Genomic DNA, 16,112 nt, shown 5'->3' with positions numbered 1-16,112 from the left:
CTTTTTATTCGACTATGTAATTATATTGTTAGTTTCGTTAATTTAATAGACCTAAAAAAACAATAATGACACATTAGCATGCACGTTTTATCTTAAAACCTGGTTACCTAATTTATAACATACTTACTTAATTATCTTCAAAAAGTTGGTAATTAATCAAAACTATATAGAGGATTCCGTAAAAACTATACTATGACTCAATAGTTCGCTTCGTTCTGAATCATCAGATTTGTAGACCTACTATGGTTCTTGAAAACAACATTTTGTAAAAGATTGAAGGTGTTCGATTATGACCTTTCAATATAATAATACTAGCTGACCCGCGCAACTTCGCTTGCGTCACATAAGAGAGAATGGGTCAGAATTTTCCACGTTTTTATAACACTTTTTACTGTTACTCTGCTCCTATTGGTCGTAGCGTGATGATATAAAATATGCCTATTTTTCACGAAAAATATATCAAAATTATTTAAATATCTCCTAATATAACGAAGTCGCGCTAAGACATACCGCCACAATAAAACAGTTGCCATGACAACGGAATTTTGTTATTTTAATGTCATTATAATATTGATTATTCGCGACTTAATTCGCCACCTGAATTTTCCCGGGAAATGCGTCATTTTCCCGGGGTAAAAAGTAGCCTATGTCCTTTCTCGGGTATCAAAATATCTCCATACCAAATTTCATGCAAATTGGTTCAGTAGTTTAGGCGTGATTGAGTAGCAGACAGACAGACAGACAGACAGACAGAGTTACTTTCGCATTTATAATATTAGTATGGATATTAGTATGGATGTTTTCGCGATGTCGGCAGATCGGATAAGCATGCCTTTTTTCTTGGACAATCATTTCACTTGCAAGTGCAAGTAAGCAGAAACAAACAGAGCTTTTCCTTTGTGGCCATAGGTACATCTACAAACGATTTTGCGCTATTTATGTAATGCGACTGTACTAGAATGCATTAAATCTATTCTCAGCAATTTTCTAAGGAATTCTAAAAATCAAATAAATCACAAAAACGGCCATTCTTACGCAATATATAATTAATCAAAGTTAGTTTACTGAGAAATTATACGTAGTACCTAATGTTTGTTGGTCATGCTATTTTATAGAACTGGCAAATGGGCTAATAGAATGTATTTGGAATTAGGTTCTCGGTAAGGTACCTAGCTAATTGTTATGTTACAGCAAATTAAGTTTTTAGAACAATTTATTGCGAAAGAAGTATTTTATTTTTAGGTTGGCTTTAGTTTTGATTATTCGGATGAAATTAACTGAGAATTACGTATTACTGGCGTTTAGTTTTTTGATTATTGATCAGTTATCAGGATTATTTCTCCGAATTGGTGGAGATAAAATCTGATAGGACACGAAAGCCGTAGGTACATATCTATCTTAAAATAGCTATTAAAAACCTCCATGCCTACTAAAACATTTATTTAAAAACAGTCTCAAATCATAACAAAATCTTTTTTAATGCATTTTAACGCACTTTTCCAATATTTTTTCCAACTGTTTAATATGCAGACGAGCTCTAATGCTTGATGAACCGTTTAATTGGACAACACGACACCGTTCTAGACGAATAAAGCAAGAATACACTGGAGAAATTCTAAATTTTACACTTAAATCACTATTTAAGATTGTTTTCAGTGACAATAGCACTTAAGGGTGAAATTAAGGCCTAAATTGCTTAACAAAGATGGCAATTTTTTTTCTTTAAAGCATCATCTTGAGTGACATAAATCGCATTTAGTTGTTGTATTAAACTTATTTAGAGGCGCTTGAAATCTAAGCAATTTTTCGCTTACAAAATATACTTAGTTTAGTACCCATAAATCCTAAAAATACAACGTAATTTGAAATTAATTTCTCAACGGAATTCTTTTATATGAAATCTTATTATTCCTGTCCATCTTAGCTTGATCCTAGTTTTAGAAAATCAATAGAATTTAACTCTACACATTAGATAATTTTCACGAAAGACGCCAAACCCAAGTGTGGCACAGGTTTGAGTTTTGACTTAGTTAACGGATTCACCTTGCCGCAAAAACATTTTTTTATTAAACTCTTCTTATAAATTTTCATCTCAAAGTGAGATAAATCTCTATAGATTTTCATCCCTTGTACACCGCTCTTAACCAGTATTTAATAGGTACCTACGTGTACGACCACACCCCCGTCTCATGTCGTTCACACCTCTCGCACACAATCGTTTATTTTGTGCTGTAAATAATGGAAAATACCCCATACAATCTATGAGAGATTTTAATGCATAGCACGATGCACTTGAGTAATTACTTTGTTGATTTTTTATGGCTCTATGATTGTGATTGTAGTAGGGTGCCTCTATGTAGTTTCGGCTATGATTAGACTTTCAAATACTTAACAGTTTTCTGCGTGCGTTTTTTTTATCTCTATCTTTTATGTGATCGTGTCAGTCTATAAAGGACAAATTTTAATTCTCCTTATCTTTTAGGTGATCCTCAGACAGCTCAGAATATTGTAAATCCATAAATATTCAAAAAAAGGATACAATAAATAGCACAAACAGTATTCAAATAGGTACCTACCTACTAGGATAATAGCGCAAATGTCTAAGTAAATATACATGAAGCAACATTATTCACATTATAAGTGTCCATTATGACACTTTTCGTCGGCATAAGGTTTCTATTTGTGCTTTTATCTTCCTACGTAGTATTTGATTTAGTCTGTCACTGAACTAGACCTTGGTATAGGATATTCTCGAGAAAAAGTACTGGTTATCTAGAATTAACTAGGTAGGTTACCTACCTTTCGTTGTATTGTTAATTCATTGCTTCATGGAATTTCAGTTAACTAGAATTTCGAATCAAAAGCAGTATGAAATGATCTTACTTTTACAAAAACCTTGTAGTAGACAAAGTCACCAATCGCCCGAAAACGATATCTTAGTAACTATGTAGCGGAGACGCTACTAGGCGATATTCAGGTTTTTTACCTGACAGGGGAAGTTAATTTATAAATTAACGTAAATTCCAAAATATTTCAAACAGACATCTCTTTTCCATCGACGTACATTAAATTTTACCTATGAGGCTATGACACCCTAAAAATAAACTAGTTAAAATACCGAACACGTGTACAGGCTTATCTTTTGAGCCATATGTGTAGACAAACAATGTTTAGCTATATTCCTACATGTTTTTCACAGTTTTATTTCACTTGACACCTAGCCATAACTTGTATTCGTAGAAAACGTGCTGCGAAACCTGACTGCCTGAAAACTACTACTAAATTAATAGATACTTGTGTTTTATGGTTTTACGTATACTTACTATATTCCTGTTGTTAAAAGTTTGACTAATCCAACATTTATTGAGGTTAATGTACCTTCAACTTTAAAAGATAGTGATTGAAAATATTCCATCAAATAATCATATAACTTAGTGCGTTAAAGTCTATACTTATTACATTCATTTCTGCGTTTATTGGCCGTATCAATGTCTGATTTCAAAGAAAGCACGCAATAAATGTGCGATCAAATTCCTTTGTCGAAATTCACACCTGTCAAATTGGTTCGATAAACGGTCAAAAGTTCGTGCACTGCGTGCGAAGAGTGCTATTCACCTTGACTTTATTTATGATTTTTGATTAATAATGTTAGTCCTATGTAATATGGAGGCGAGTCTTCTTCCATATATTATACTCGGCAAATCACCAAATTCCGAGCTATTATTGACAAAAAAAACAAAAAATTAATCATAAAAGACAATTAGTATTTTGATGACCCGGGAACCAAGCCAACAACTGGCAACTGATTTCACCTTTACAATCACCTACAATATAATAGGCGTGATAGTATGTATGTTTTGTATTACCCCATTGAGTTTGAATAGTCCAGTCATTATAGTAAGTTCACCTCGGAATTCGAGATACCCAGCTGTAAGTCTGTAAATACTTGTATATTGACACCCTAAAAGTTGTCTCAAAACCTACATATGGTAGGGTGTACGCAACTATAAAATTTCAAGGTCCAAAGTCCCAAAAACCGGTTTTTTGAGCTTTTTTTGTAAATATCTCATTTCCTATGGAATTTTTGCATTCGTATTTATTACCAATATTGTACAGTATAAAATTCTCTACAAATTTTGTTAGAATTTTTTTTTTTACGGTGAACCGTTTTCGAGATAGAGGGCGGAGAGCGCGCGGTCACAGGATCATTTCAAGTCAACCGGTGCCTCCGGTCGAAGATGCGCCATATATAGTTGATGAACTATCGATAAATCAATGATTATAATAATAAATAAATTTAACCCATTACTGTCCCACTGCTGAGCAAGGGTCTTCTCCCGTAATGAGGGAGGAGTTAGGCCTTGAGTCCACCACGCTGGCCAAGTGCGGGTTGGGGACTTTGCATGCCCTCAATAAATGTATTTAACAAATTTTATTCATGAAAGGTTTCCTCACGATGTTTTCCTTCACCGTTGGAGCATGTGACAATTATTTCTAATACACACATAACTTCGAAAAGTCATTGGTGTCATCATTTTCTTCATAATTATATTAAATCTATATCTTTTCAATAATACTGACTTATTTGTTTTTTTTTCATCATGTAAGAAGTTATTAATATTAATTAGGTTAAAATTCAAATAAAGTGCCTATATTTTCATGAAAAATTCTGCAATTACATGGGCAGGTAAGTGTTGATAAGTTAATTAATACTGAATAAAAAGTGGATAGGTTATGAAAAAAATGATAAAAAATAATGTAATAGTTAATAGAAATTGACAAATATTTATTAATCATTGATTTATCGATAGTTCATCAACTATAATATATATGGCGCATCTTGGACCGGAGGCACCGGTTGACTTGAAATGATCCTGTGACCGCGCGCTCTCCCCCCTCTATCTCGAAAACGGTTCACCGTAAAAAAAAAAATTCAAACAAAATTTGTAGAGAATTTTATACTGTACAATATTGGTAATGAATACGAATGCAAAAATTCCATAGGAAATGAGATATTTACAAAAAAAGCTCAAAAAACCGGTTTTTGGGACTTTGGACCTTGAAATTTTATAGTTGCGTACACCCTACCATATGTAGGTTTTGAGACAACTTTTAGGGTGTCAATATACAAGTATTTACAGACTTACAGCTGGGTATCTCGAATTCCGAGATTCTTACCTAATTTAAGCTTAATTGACTGCACTATGAATTGTTGTTTTAACAAAGAACTAAAATTCTAGACTGCTTTCAATCAAAGTATTGCACTTGTATAGGCCCTAGACAAGTTGCTATTTTAAATAACATTAGTGAAAGCCGCTCGGCTAGACTACACGTGTAGGCGATCGTACATAAATAGGCATATAAACGTCGCAGACAGTAGGCTGGTCGGCAGACTGTTTGTATCTATAGTCATATAACAAATTGCGTCACCTAAGAGAATGGGGCAAAATTTTCCCCGTTTTTGTAACATTTTTCGTTGCTACTCCGCTCCTAATGACCGCAGCGTGATGTTATATAGCCTATAGCCTTCCTCGATAAATGGGCTATCTAACACTGAAAGAATTTTTCAAATCGGACCAGTAGTTCCTGAGATTAGCGCGTTCAAACAAACAAACAAACTCTTCAGTTTATTATATTAGTATAGATAGATAGATGAGATTACCTAGAATGAGCTAAGATGAATAAATATCGTAACGACAGAGACAGTCTTTCAACAACTTGTACCTATGTAAGTATTAGGTAAGTTAGTGAGTTTTGCATCCCTCTCTGTAAGATAATCTTTCACTGCCTCTTTGCCAAAGTTCTGAGCGAATAAAATGCTAAAGTCGAATTAAAAATATTAAATATGACGTGGTGTTTGTCAGTTCTGCAAAAATACAGCATCACTCAAAATGTAATTATTAAGATATTTCTGAATTTGTCAGTGGCTTTGTAATTCGTCATTTAACTAATTGAGAACATGATGAATAAGCAAGCCCAAATAACCAAGTAGTCTCACCATCTGCGACCATCTGTTCAGTTGGGTTCATAAACAATATTAACAAAAATAAACAACATTTTTAACAATATGTAACTGAATTACACAATCCATATTTGCGCTTTAACAACCCGACCTTACTCTTTATTACTTAAGCCTTCTTAATAAGCACTTTATCTTTACTAATTATACATACTAAGCACAACAAATTTACGACTCGACGATTTAAAATGACGTTAACTTGGACCATTTCGACCCCAATCCGTCAGATTACGGGTTGAATGTGTTGGGCATGTCAATAGCCTGATTTGCATTCGTTCTCGATCTCGTTTTATTTTAAAAAATCCGTTGAAAATGGCCTCAACCCACCCACGAATGAGTTATACAGCCCTTTGCATGTAAACATAAGAGGGTCAAAGAACTCTAGTAAAAAATGTCTCAATATTTTACGTGAAAATATGAAAATGAGATATATTTTTTTCCGGACTAATAAGATGAAAATACTAAATTTGTTGTAACATATCACTTTCATTCCCTTTTTTCTACGGTATATTTCTTGAGCCCCGGGTATTATAAATGAGTGCTATTTTGGAATTTTATAAAACAGTATCAATTTTTGTTTCAAAACAGTTTTAGTCAAATTAGTTTTGTTTTTTAGCGGTCTTTCAGCGAATATTTAAACATTTTAAACTTCAGCAAAGTAAAGAAAACAAGGAAAACATCATAAGTAAATATGTGATATAATGGAGAATGGAATACGCGAAGATTCGAGAGAACACCCTTCCACCCATAACCTACTTACAAAGTATCTAATCCACAAATTCGCGCCCTAACTTCAATTTCAGTCTGTCAATATTTTCCCTCAATTTAACCCTTTCACGGCATGTAGGTTACGCTATGTAGGCAACTGACCGGACCACACTCTACGCCGGATTACATACAGATTTATAGTAGAGAGTGTGTACCGGTTCTATGAATTCAACACATCGATCACAAGGGTTGTTCAATCGTGATAGCTTTTTTGCAAAAAAGAGTAGAATTTCTTGAAAAGGGTTGAGACTATTGTTCTGTAATGCGACCAAGGAAGGGTTGGTTAAGTACTTGTAGAACTATTTGGAGATAGATAACTTATCCGCGTTCTTGTGGTCTGAAGTTTTTGTTCAATTGATGTGGCGTAGGTGATGGTGTGTGTGCCTGTGTGGTGGTCTGATGAGTAGTCCCTGGTCATCCTCAGGTATTTGTTTACACTCTTGTAAGTTGTAATTTTCACTCTTCATTTTAGCATTAACAAAGAGACAAAGTTCTATACCTACTACATAAAATTAAATGCTTGAAAATGGGATATCAATTTTGTTTCCACTAAAGTAAAAAGTTAGCATAGTAAACTGTTAAATTAACTGATTTCTGCCAAATAGACGCGTCTGAACAAACAGATTTATAAAACCAAAGCGGTAAAGAAACAATTTCCAAATGAAAACACGTGCTCAGAACAAATATTAGACACGCAGTTGCTAAGTCAAGCATGGAGAGCACTAATTGCAAAAGTTAGGACTAGACTTCCTGTTCATACGAACTATTTATCTATTATAGCCACATAGCAGGTCGGTAAACCTTTGCTATCCTACGGTATGGTGTTACCCTACCGAGGAATGCCATACTTTTCCAAAATATTGCTTTTGGTCTTTAGGAAAAGTAGAAAGTAAAAGCTGCCAAACATGCTAAATTGTGCTTTACTATCCGAAAACGAAACCTAAAATTAAATACACGTTTTATTATGTGTTACTTTAGAACTATGACAATGACCAGGATTTTTTACCCAAGTTCAATTAGTTAAAATTTCCAGTTAAATGGACTGACGCTTTCGGCTTAAACCATTTAACGAGTAACGCGAAAATCTCATAGAACGATTCCAACGAATTGTACTACGTATTACAAACGACACCTTTGTGATTATGTCGCCCTGGTACTTTGTGATGTAATTGAGAGTTGTTTTGTTATCCTGGTATTGTTGTTTTTGTTTACATTTTATTATTACATAGTGGTTATATAATATTTGTATTATCGTGGCTGGTCATTTTGGTCGTATGTCTGGTTTTCTACCGGCAACTTATTCCATCTGCCAAAACAAACATTACAATATTTTGATGGAAAAATCTGCAATTAGTGCATTATCAATACTTTTAAAAGTAATGCTAGTAAATTGATAACGGACCAGAATGTTATTCTTATTTTCTGTAGTGTGTTTAATTGCCCCACTACTGTAAAAAGTAGTCCTCCATTAATTCTTTATCATTGCTCTATCGGCAACAAGCAATCTTAGACAGTGGTCATTCTTTAATGCGTCCTGTCCTAGTCATCCCGATATCTCTATTTGGGTTTCCCAAGTCTGCGTTGACGATCCTATCAAAAGAACATTGCATGCAAATATAAATAAAAAAAACTTCGTTACTTAGCAACGAGTGTGTTAGTAAAATGTAAAGCCCTCAGAATGAGCGAACTCTTCAACTCCTATGCCGCCCTAGTACAATAGTTGTAACGCCTGTAGGTTACAATTTGTGTTACAAATTGAGATAAGTTACAAGTTTACAGATTACATTGTTTCACAAGTTTTAGAAGTTCTGACTTTGTTATTAAGAACTTACTAAGTTCGACGGTGTTCCAAAATGTCGGTAAAACCTAACAAATTCTCAGTTGTTAGGTTTTGTGAAGGCTGTAAACTAAACTAAATAATATGAGCGGATATTTTGGACCGTAGGGATCTTTTGTACAGAAATACATTTCCCTACAGGCGCTCGACTAGTCGTAGCGGTATATTGTATCTCATTAGTCCATCATCCGCAAAAAAACTGAGAGTCCGACATGAACCAATCAATATCATTAATTTATTCATTGTTTTTTTTATGCACTAAGTATTCATATTGCATTATTGAGCCTCAAAAAAGCCCAAGTTAGGTTAGTTGATGACCATCAGTAGATCGATGAAGGCACAATAAATAGCAGACAATCTACATCTATGAAAAATTTGTCTTATTTCATGTGTATTTAAGTATTTTTCTCTGTTACAGGTTAACCCGCACTTGGATAGCTATGTATGTGTCAACTGTGATCCACATAACTTTGATATTGCTGTTTTTATTAAGGACAATTTGTCATACCCCTCGTTTGTAAGAAAATATATACTCGACATTATGATTACAATCTCTTTTTTATTACTTTTACTAGTATTAGTGGTAGTAGTACGAGATCCGACCGCGTGATTTATACATTCACATGTTTGATTGATGAAATATAATTTTTATCGATATTTATAACTAAACCAATGCAGATCCGCAAAGGTGGCCATCCAAATTTGGCCGCAATTAATTTTAATTAAAATGTAATTAATTATTTATTGTAGAACAATTACGTTCACTTGTTATTGTTAAAAAATATATTTCATTAGAAAGAAATATACCTGAGATACCGAGAAAGGTCAAGGTGCCATCCCTCACTTGGCCGCAACCTAATGTCAGCCAGGTGTAAACAGGTATAATTTCGTTAAATATATACGTTCATAATGTATTATCATGTTATACACACCAAATTGAAGATTAATTCTTTCCCTACATGATGAGATATAGGTGCCTATGCAAAAATGCCCGCAAATAGTGACTGCCAACGATTAAAGATAAATAAAAACGAGAGAAACTTAAGATAAACACCGCATGTCGAATAAAGATAGAGCATGCCAGCTGCTTGTCGTTTTCATGCTACTGCGCATGCGTTCATAAATAAGGTGCTCAACTAGTAGCTCGCGTAAAAATGCAACTTTTTTTTTATTATAAAAAATGATAAAAATTACAAACACTTCTTTATTATTATTTAATGATAAAAATTACAAAAATGATAAAAAAGATTTTACAGTTAGATAATTATCAATACATATCGGAGTACTTGTAACGAAAAAAATTTCATTTACGTACTATCGTCACTTGAATCATCAGAACAGTCACTCTCATATTTATGTTGAAACGTCAGAATCTTTATCGTTTGTATCTTCTGAAGATTGTTCAATTAAATCACAAATAACAAACAATATCATTAAAAAACACTTTTTAAATGATACTTCACTAAAGTTAAGCACTTCTTGCTTTTCATAACACAGCAAAAAACACTTCTTCATTTTATTCTTACGTTTTAATAACGTTAAGAATGAAATATATCAATATTAATATTATAACAAAGTTTTATAATTTTGGACTTGAAAAAACACAATGTGGCGCATAAGACTGTCAAAAACACGTGATTGCAATATTCAGTACGGTATTTAGTCTTATTTATGGACGCATGCGCAGTAGCATGAAAACGACAAGCAGCTGGCATGCTCTATCTTTATTCGACATGCGGTGTTTATCTTAAGTTTCTCTCGTTTTTATTTATCTTTAATCGTTGGCAGTCACTATTTGCGGGCATTTTTGCATAGGCACCTATATCTCATCATGTAGGGAAAGAATTAATCTTCAATTTGGTATGTATAACATGATAATACATTATGAACGTATATATTTAACGAAATTATACCTGTTTACACCTGGCTGACATTAGGTTGCGGCCAAGTGAGGGATGGCACCTTGACCTTTCTCGGTATCTCAGGTATATTTCTTTCTAATGAAATATATTTTTTAACAATAACAAGTGAACGTAATTGTTCTACAATAAATAATTAATTACATTTTAATTAAAATTAATTGCGGCCAAATTTGGATGGCCACCTTTGCGGATCTGCATTGGTTTAGTTATAAATATCGATAAAAATTATATTTCATCAATCAAACATGTGAACGTATAAATCACGCGGTCGGATCTTAGACTATAGTTTTGGAAGAAACAACACGATAAGTAGCCACTTTCTTAGATAGAAATGTTATGTCTTTGCTACGAATACATCATATTACACGCATACTTGTAGGTTAGTTTTGTATTTAGTAAGCATTATTGGTATTGGAAGCTAATATAATGTATTTAGTCGACGTAAGTATTGGCGTAACTGTCTTTTAGAAAGTCCCAAAATATGTGTAGTGATTTTTAACCGACTTAAAAAAAGGAGGATATTCTCAATTCGACTATATTTCTTTTACAATGAAAATAGATTTCTAGGAGATTCAAATGAATAGATTTTTACACATTGACTATTCCCCTTGCACGATTTCTCGCTGAAAACCACCATCGATACACTGTGATATTAAGCTAGATAACTAAGGTTAACTACCATTAATAAATATCATAACAACCCATAGAACTGTTGCCAGTCGTACAGTACCTACAGAACTGTATTATAGTTTCAGTTTCGGCTTGCCAACAAACGTCAGTGAACGGTTAAGGACGTATAAGAGGTCTCGATGACCAATAGGTCACATTATTGTGTTCACCGAAGTAATAACATATCGTAAGTATACAGTAATACAATAACTCCGAAAGATTCTGGGCACGCATGTTTTGGTAGGTAAGTATATATGTATTTTCTTTTCAGGTAAATACTGACAAATATTTTGTTTCTCCTAATAATCCTATGTTACAGACTTTAACTAAGGACTTGAAACTGAGTAGCTTTTTTTGAAGTAGGTACTTATAAATAGATTATAATTGGTTGGACAAGCTTTGAATACGCCAAACTTTGGAGCGCTTCTTTAAATCGTCAAGTCGGCTAAAGTCCAGTCAATTACTATCGAATAAGCTATTTTATTTCAGGACGATCCTCAAATATATATGAGTGGATATTCGTCTATGTATTAGCAGAGTCGCCTAAAATGTTACAGTATTTACGATGTTCCAATCCTAATGATCTCTTTCAGTACCTAACTGTTAAAAATATAAGACCTAAGATAGTCCACAATACTAAAACCTTTACTAACACATTCCTCCTGAAAGGTTCTTGCTCTCAAAGATTTTATAGGGCAAAAGAGCTACGTGCCGGTAAGATTTACGATGTTTCGCGCTGTTAACTCTGAAGCACGTAGATTTTACCTTCAAATGGGATTTAGGTGAGAAATATTGGAATTTATTACCGATGCGACAGGTGAACGCTATCCTAAAACTTTTCGAGCACGTTTGGAATAACCGCATAACAAATACCTCGCCTACAATCGGAATAAAAACTAGCTGCTTTTAAAGCAACTAGCTCTAAAAATATGCCTGAACGTTTCTTACATTAATTACTTCATTTTCCTCTTTTCATATTCATGTTCTGTTAAGTACTTATTTAATCAGTATTTAGTTAGTTTGATAACGTGTAAAATGGTTTTTCATATGCTTTCACTTCATTTACAAGCTATAAAAAGTGAAGTTGATAATTAACCAGCGCTCACTCCCAAAAATAAACCAATGAAACGCCTGACAAAAATCTAATAGCAACTTACACGCGGCCACATAATTCTGCGTATACGAACAGGCGCTAAACGATTATTATGTTCGGATTAGGTCACTGTGACCTCATCACAATGCGATATATAGCTATTAGCAGTATTTGAGTTACCCTAATTTTGGTGTTACGATGGCCTGAATTAGTCTAATCTGTTTTGCTGTTCGGCGTAGTACGTAATTTCGTCGTAGTAAATGTTCTTAATGATTTCACTACGTAGGTGGGGTCTGTTATTGTTTTTCGCTTGTTTGTATAGAACGTTCACCCTTGAAGGATTATGATGCAGGCCGAAAATAACTCGATTTGTTAAGAAAATATTGCGTAGGAAAGCAATTTGGGAAATGATTATCTTTTTGACGTTTCAATTTTCTCCATTCTTTTTACACGTGCAAGTTATTTTATGACCTTTCCGAAATTATTAAGGCTTAAACAGTCATTCACCAACATTATTTTATTAGAATAATTTTTACTCTGAAAATGAACACGCAGCAGTTTCTATGGATAGTGGGAATTAATGTTATATGACTTACGAACAAAAGTGAGTAAGCAATCCTGTCATATTTTTATAGTAAACACCCCTTTTGAAAACGTTGACCGCTCAGTTTTAAAAACGCTTCAAATATTTTTGAGTTTTTAAAATTAAATGTACTTTTTACTTTATAAGATGCAATGAACTATAATTTAATTTATTTAAGTGTTTTTTGAATTTAACTTACACTTCAGATCAAATAGGCTGTGTAATTCAAAAATTCTTGTGAAAAGTTTTCGAAATTGCTTTGTTTGGATGATTTTATTCTGAATGGATCAATTTTCAAATAAATGCTACTTGATTTGAAGTTTTAAATTACTATGAAATCCCAACACATTATTTGATATGGCTTTTTAAGTCAACAACCTTTTCATTATTATTTTTACAATTGGTATAGCTTACATTAACTATATATTATCTGTCTTATGTCCCCAAAAGTATAAAACATTTATTTGTCGAGTTAAGTTTTAATTAACTGCGAGTGCGTACCTATCTAATAATTATGACTCAAGGTGAACTCCTGTAACATTCATTTCTAAGTACTTACTTGCTTTAAAGTTTCGTGAAATCCTGAAGTGCTTTCAATATATTTTACTGATTAACTTAGGTTAACGTCAGTGTTGTTATAATAATATCTTAGGTTCGATTCTATTCAGATATTGACGATATTCGATAGGCGCTGTCTAAATAGACGTTTAGACTATTTAAAATTTACTCTAAATAGAAACACAATTTTTGTGTTTAATTTTAAAATGAACGAAATGAATATTTATTTTTCGTACAAAATTTCATACATATATTAAATAATTTACTCGTGCGATGTTCTGAATGCAATTGAAGTAAAATTTTCCAGCCACGATTCCATGCTTTCAAAATCGAACTCGACGCGGAATGTCCGTACGCGTCGATACACACACTTGTTGCAACCCCTCACGTGTGCTATCGCTAGATAGACATGAATATCGGGTATCGATCGGTTCGATACACCTCCAGCCGCATTCTGCTACCCTAGTACTTTCCGAACGAATCATCCATTATCGGCGATTGCCGATACTTCCAATAAGTTCGATTCGCACCCCCGACCCCCTGACTGCCGCGCGGTTCGACCCAAATTTGATTGGGGTGTGTACAATAATCGGGTATAGAAATGTTTATTCATTATTTGGATTGAAAGTAAGGATTGCAGTTCAGTGTAGACATCATTATTATAATAGTTATTTTGCGTAATTAAATTTTAATTGATTAAGGCTAATTAAGTTTGTAATTCTATTAATGTGTATTGATCTTAATATTTTATTACTTACTAGCTATGCGATTTTTAATAGTGTCTTTTTAAATTCTAACGCTAACAAAATATCCTTCATAATTTTCAAGCATAAAATGCCTTAAAATGCATCCTTTAAGCACCTAATCAACTGAACTGAAGTTTATAAAACCGTTCAATCGGTTACAAACACACGCACATTGTCTACGAAACCTATTAACACAAGTGAACCGTGAGAACGAGCCCACCAAACAACGTGGGAACGACATATCCTACCCTGTCATGTACGCCTAGTAACTCTGAAGAAGTTTCTTCCCGAATTTCTCACGCTCCTATCCCCCATTTTTAACAAAACCAAAATAACACAAAACCCATATTATAAACTTTAACTTAATAGCCATAAAGTTGAAATTCGAAGCTTTATTGAGTGACTTAATTCGTTATAGGGCACAGCAGGAAATCATCTGGTCTTTCTTATAATTTTTACCTGCATCCTGCCGCACCCTTAAGCAGGAATAACGTCTCTATCCACTGACGTTTAAGTTTCAATTTGGCGTAATGCTACAACCAATAAAAGGGAGATAGAAACACGCATCCCGTTTCCGTCCCTGTCTATAAATTAGTTCATTGACCGGCGCGACTGGCATATCCGCCGGGAAGGGAAGGAGAGGTCGGCTGTGGAATGCGGCTACCTGCTGTACGAGTCTAGGCGCCTGGTACACTCGGAGTTTTGGAGCTCCGACTCGGCGCGAGGACGAGTCAGTTGGACAGAAATAACACCTTCTCTTTCTATGCGTAACGCTCTCTCTCACTCTGTGATAATGAAGTATTTAATTCCAACTTTTTTGCAAAAGAATTTTTTATATACTTCAGGTTTATAATACTCTCTCTTATCATAATAAAACAGTTTTTTAGTCATGTCTTAACTTGAGATTAATAAAACACTTAAAAATGCTTTAAGTGCACAAGTAAACTGAATTCCGGGGTCATCTTACGTTTAAGAGCCTTATTGTTATTTATTTTGGCGTTTATAATGAAACCTGAAATGGTAAAATGAACAATGGCTTGACAGGCAGTAATTTAGTTAGAGGTCCGTAATCTGTGCGTAGGCATTTTATTTTTATACAAGGTTCAGGAACCTCTTTAACAGTATAATAAATCTAACTTAGTCTTTCCTAGAGGCTTAGTGTAACGTCCTACTCTTTTAGTCGGCATTGCAATTGTAGTGAATTACTGTAATAAAGTTAGTTTTAAGTACAATATATTATTTATTTTGCTAAGAGATTTCGGTGGTAAATAAATCTTACGATGGGAAATTTATAATTTCACTTTTCATTACGATTTATTTGATATTCTTGTCCCAAGACTTAAATTATTCTATAAGCATAAAGCCTAAGCCCTAAAGAATGTACTATTGTAATAAACCTAAAAACAGAATAAAAAATAACTACTGTTGTCTGCTTCGACTTGTGCTTTGAAATTCCGAGGTTGTTCAGTGACTGAGCTCTTACTTGCTAGCGACTTATGCTGTCCTAGTCATCGCACTTGCACTCAGGGAGTAAACAGTCTTGAAATTGTAAGTGCAAGCAATTACTTCAGCTGACTACTACATACGCTGTTTTACTTTTATTACTTAGTAAGCGTTAAACAACGAAATGACAAGTTTTAAAGTAAATACGCTTCGGGTTTTGGTATAATGATTATGATTTTATATCGCGCAAATTAAGAAGTTAAAATTTGGACAAGTAATAGTTTTGTCCTGTATTCCGATTCATACGATGTATGATTGTGAATCCAATATGATGAAGTTTGTAAAAAATAGTAATACCTAAGTTGGTGAAAAATAGTAAAAGTGGTATTTTTCCCACGCCCACGGGAAAAATATAGCGTGTACATTTTATGTGCGTGTGTAATAATTGTGATGTCATTATACAAAAATCTTTCC

The sequence above is a fragment of the Anticarsia gemmatalis genome, chromosome 20, assembly GCF_050436995.1.
Source record: "Anticarsia gemmatalis isolate Benzon Research Colony breed Stoneville strain chromosome 20, ilAntGemm2 primary, whole genome shotgun sequence".
NCBI lineage: Eukaryota > Metazoa > Arthropoda > Insecta > Lepidoptera > Erebidae > Anticarsia > Anticarsia gemmatalis.
Note: the sequence above shows the minus strand (reverse complement) of the source record.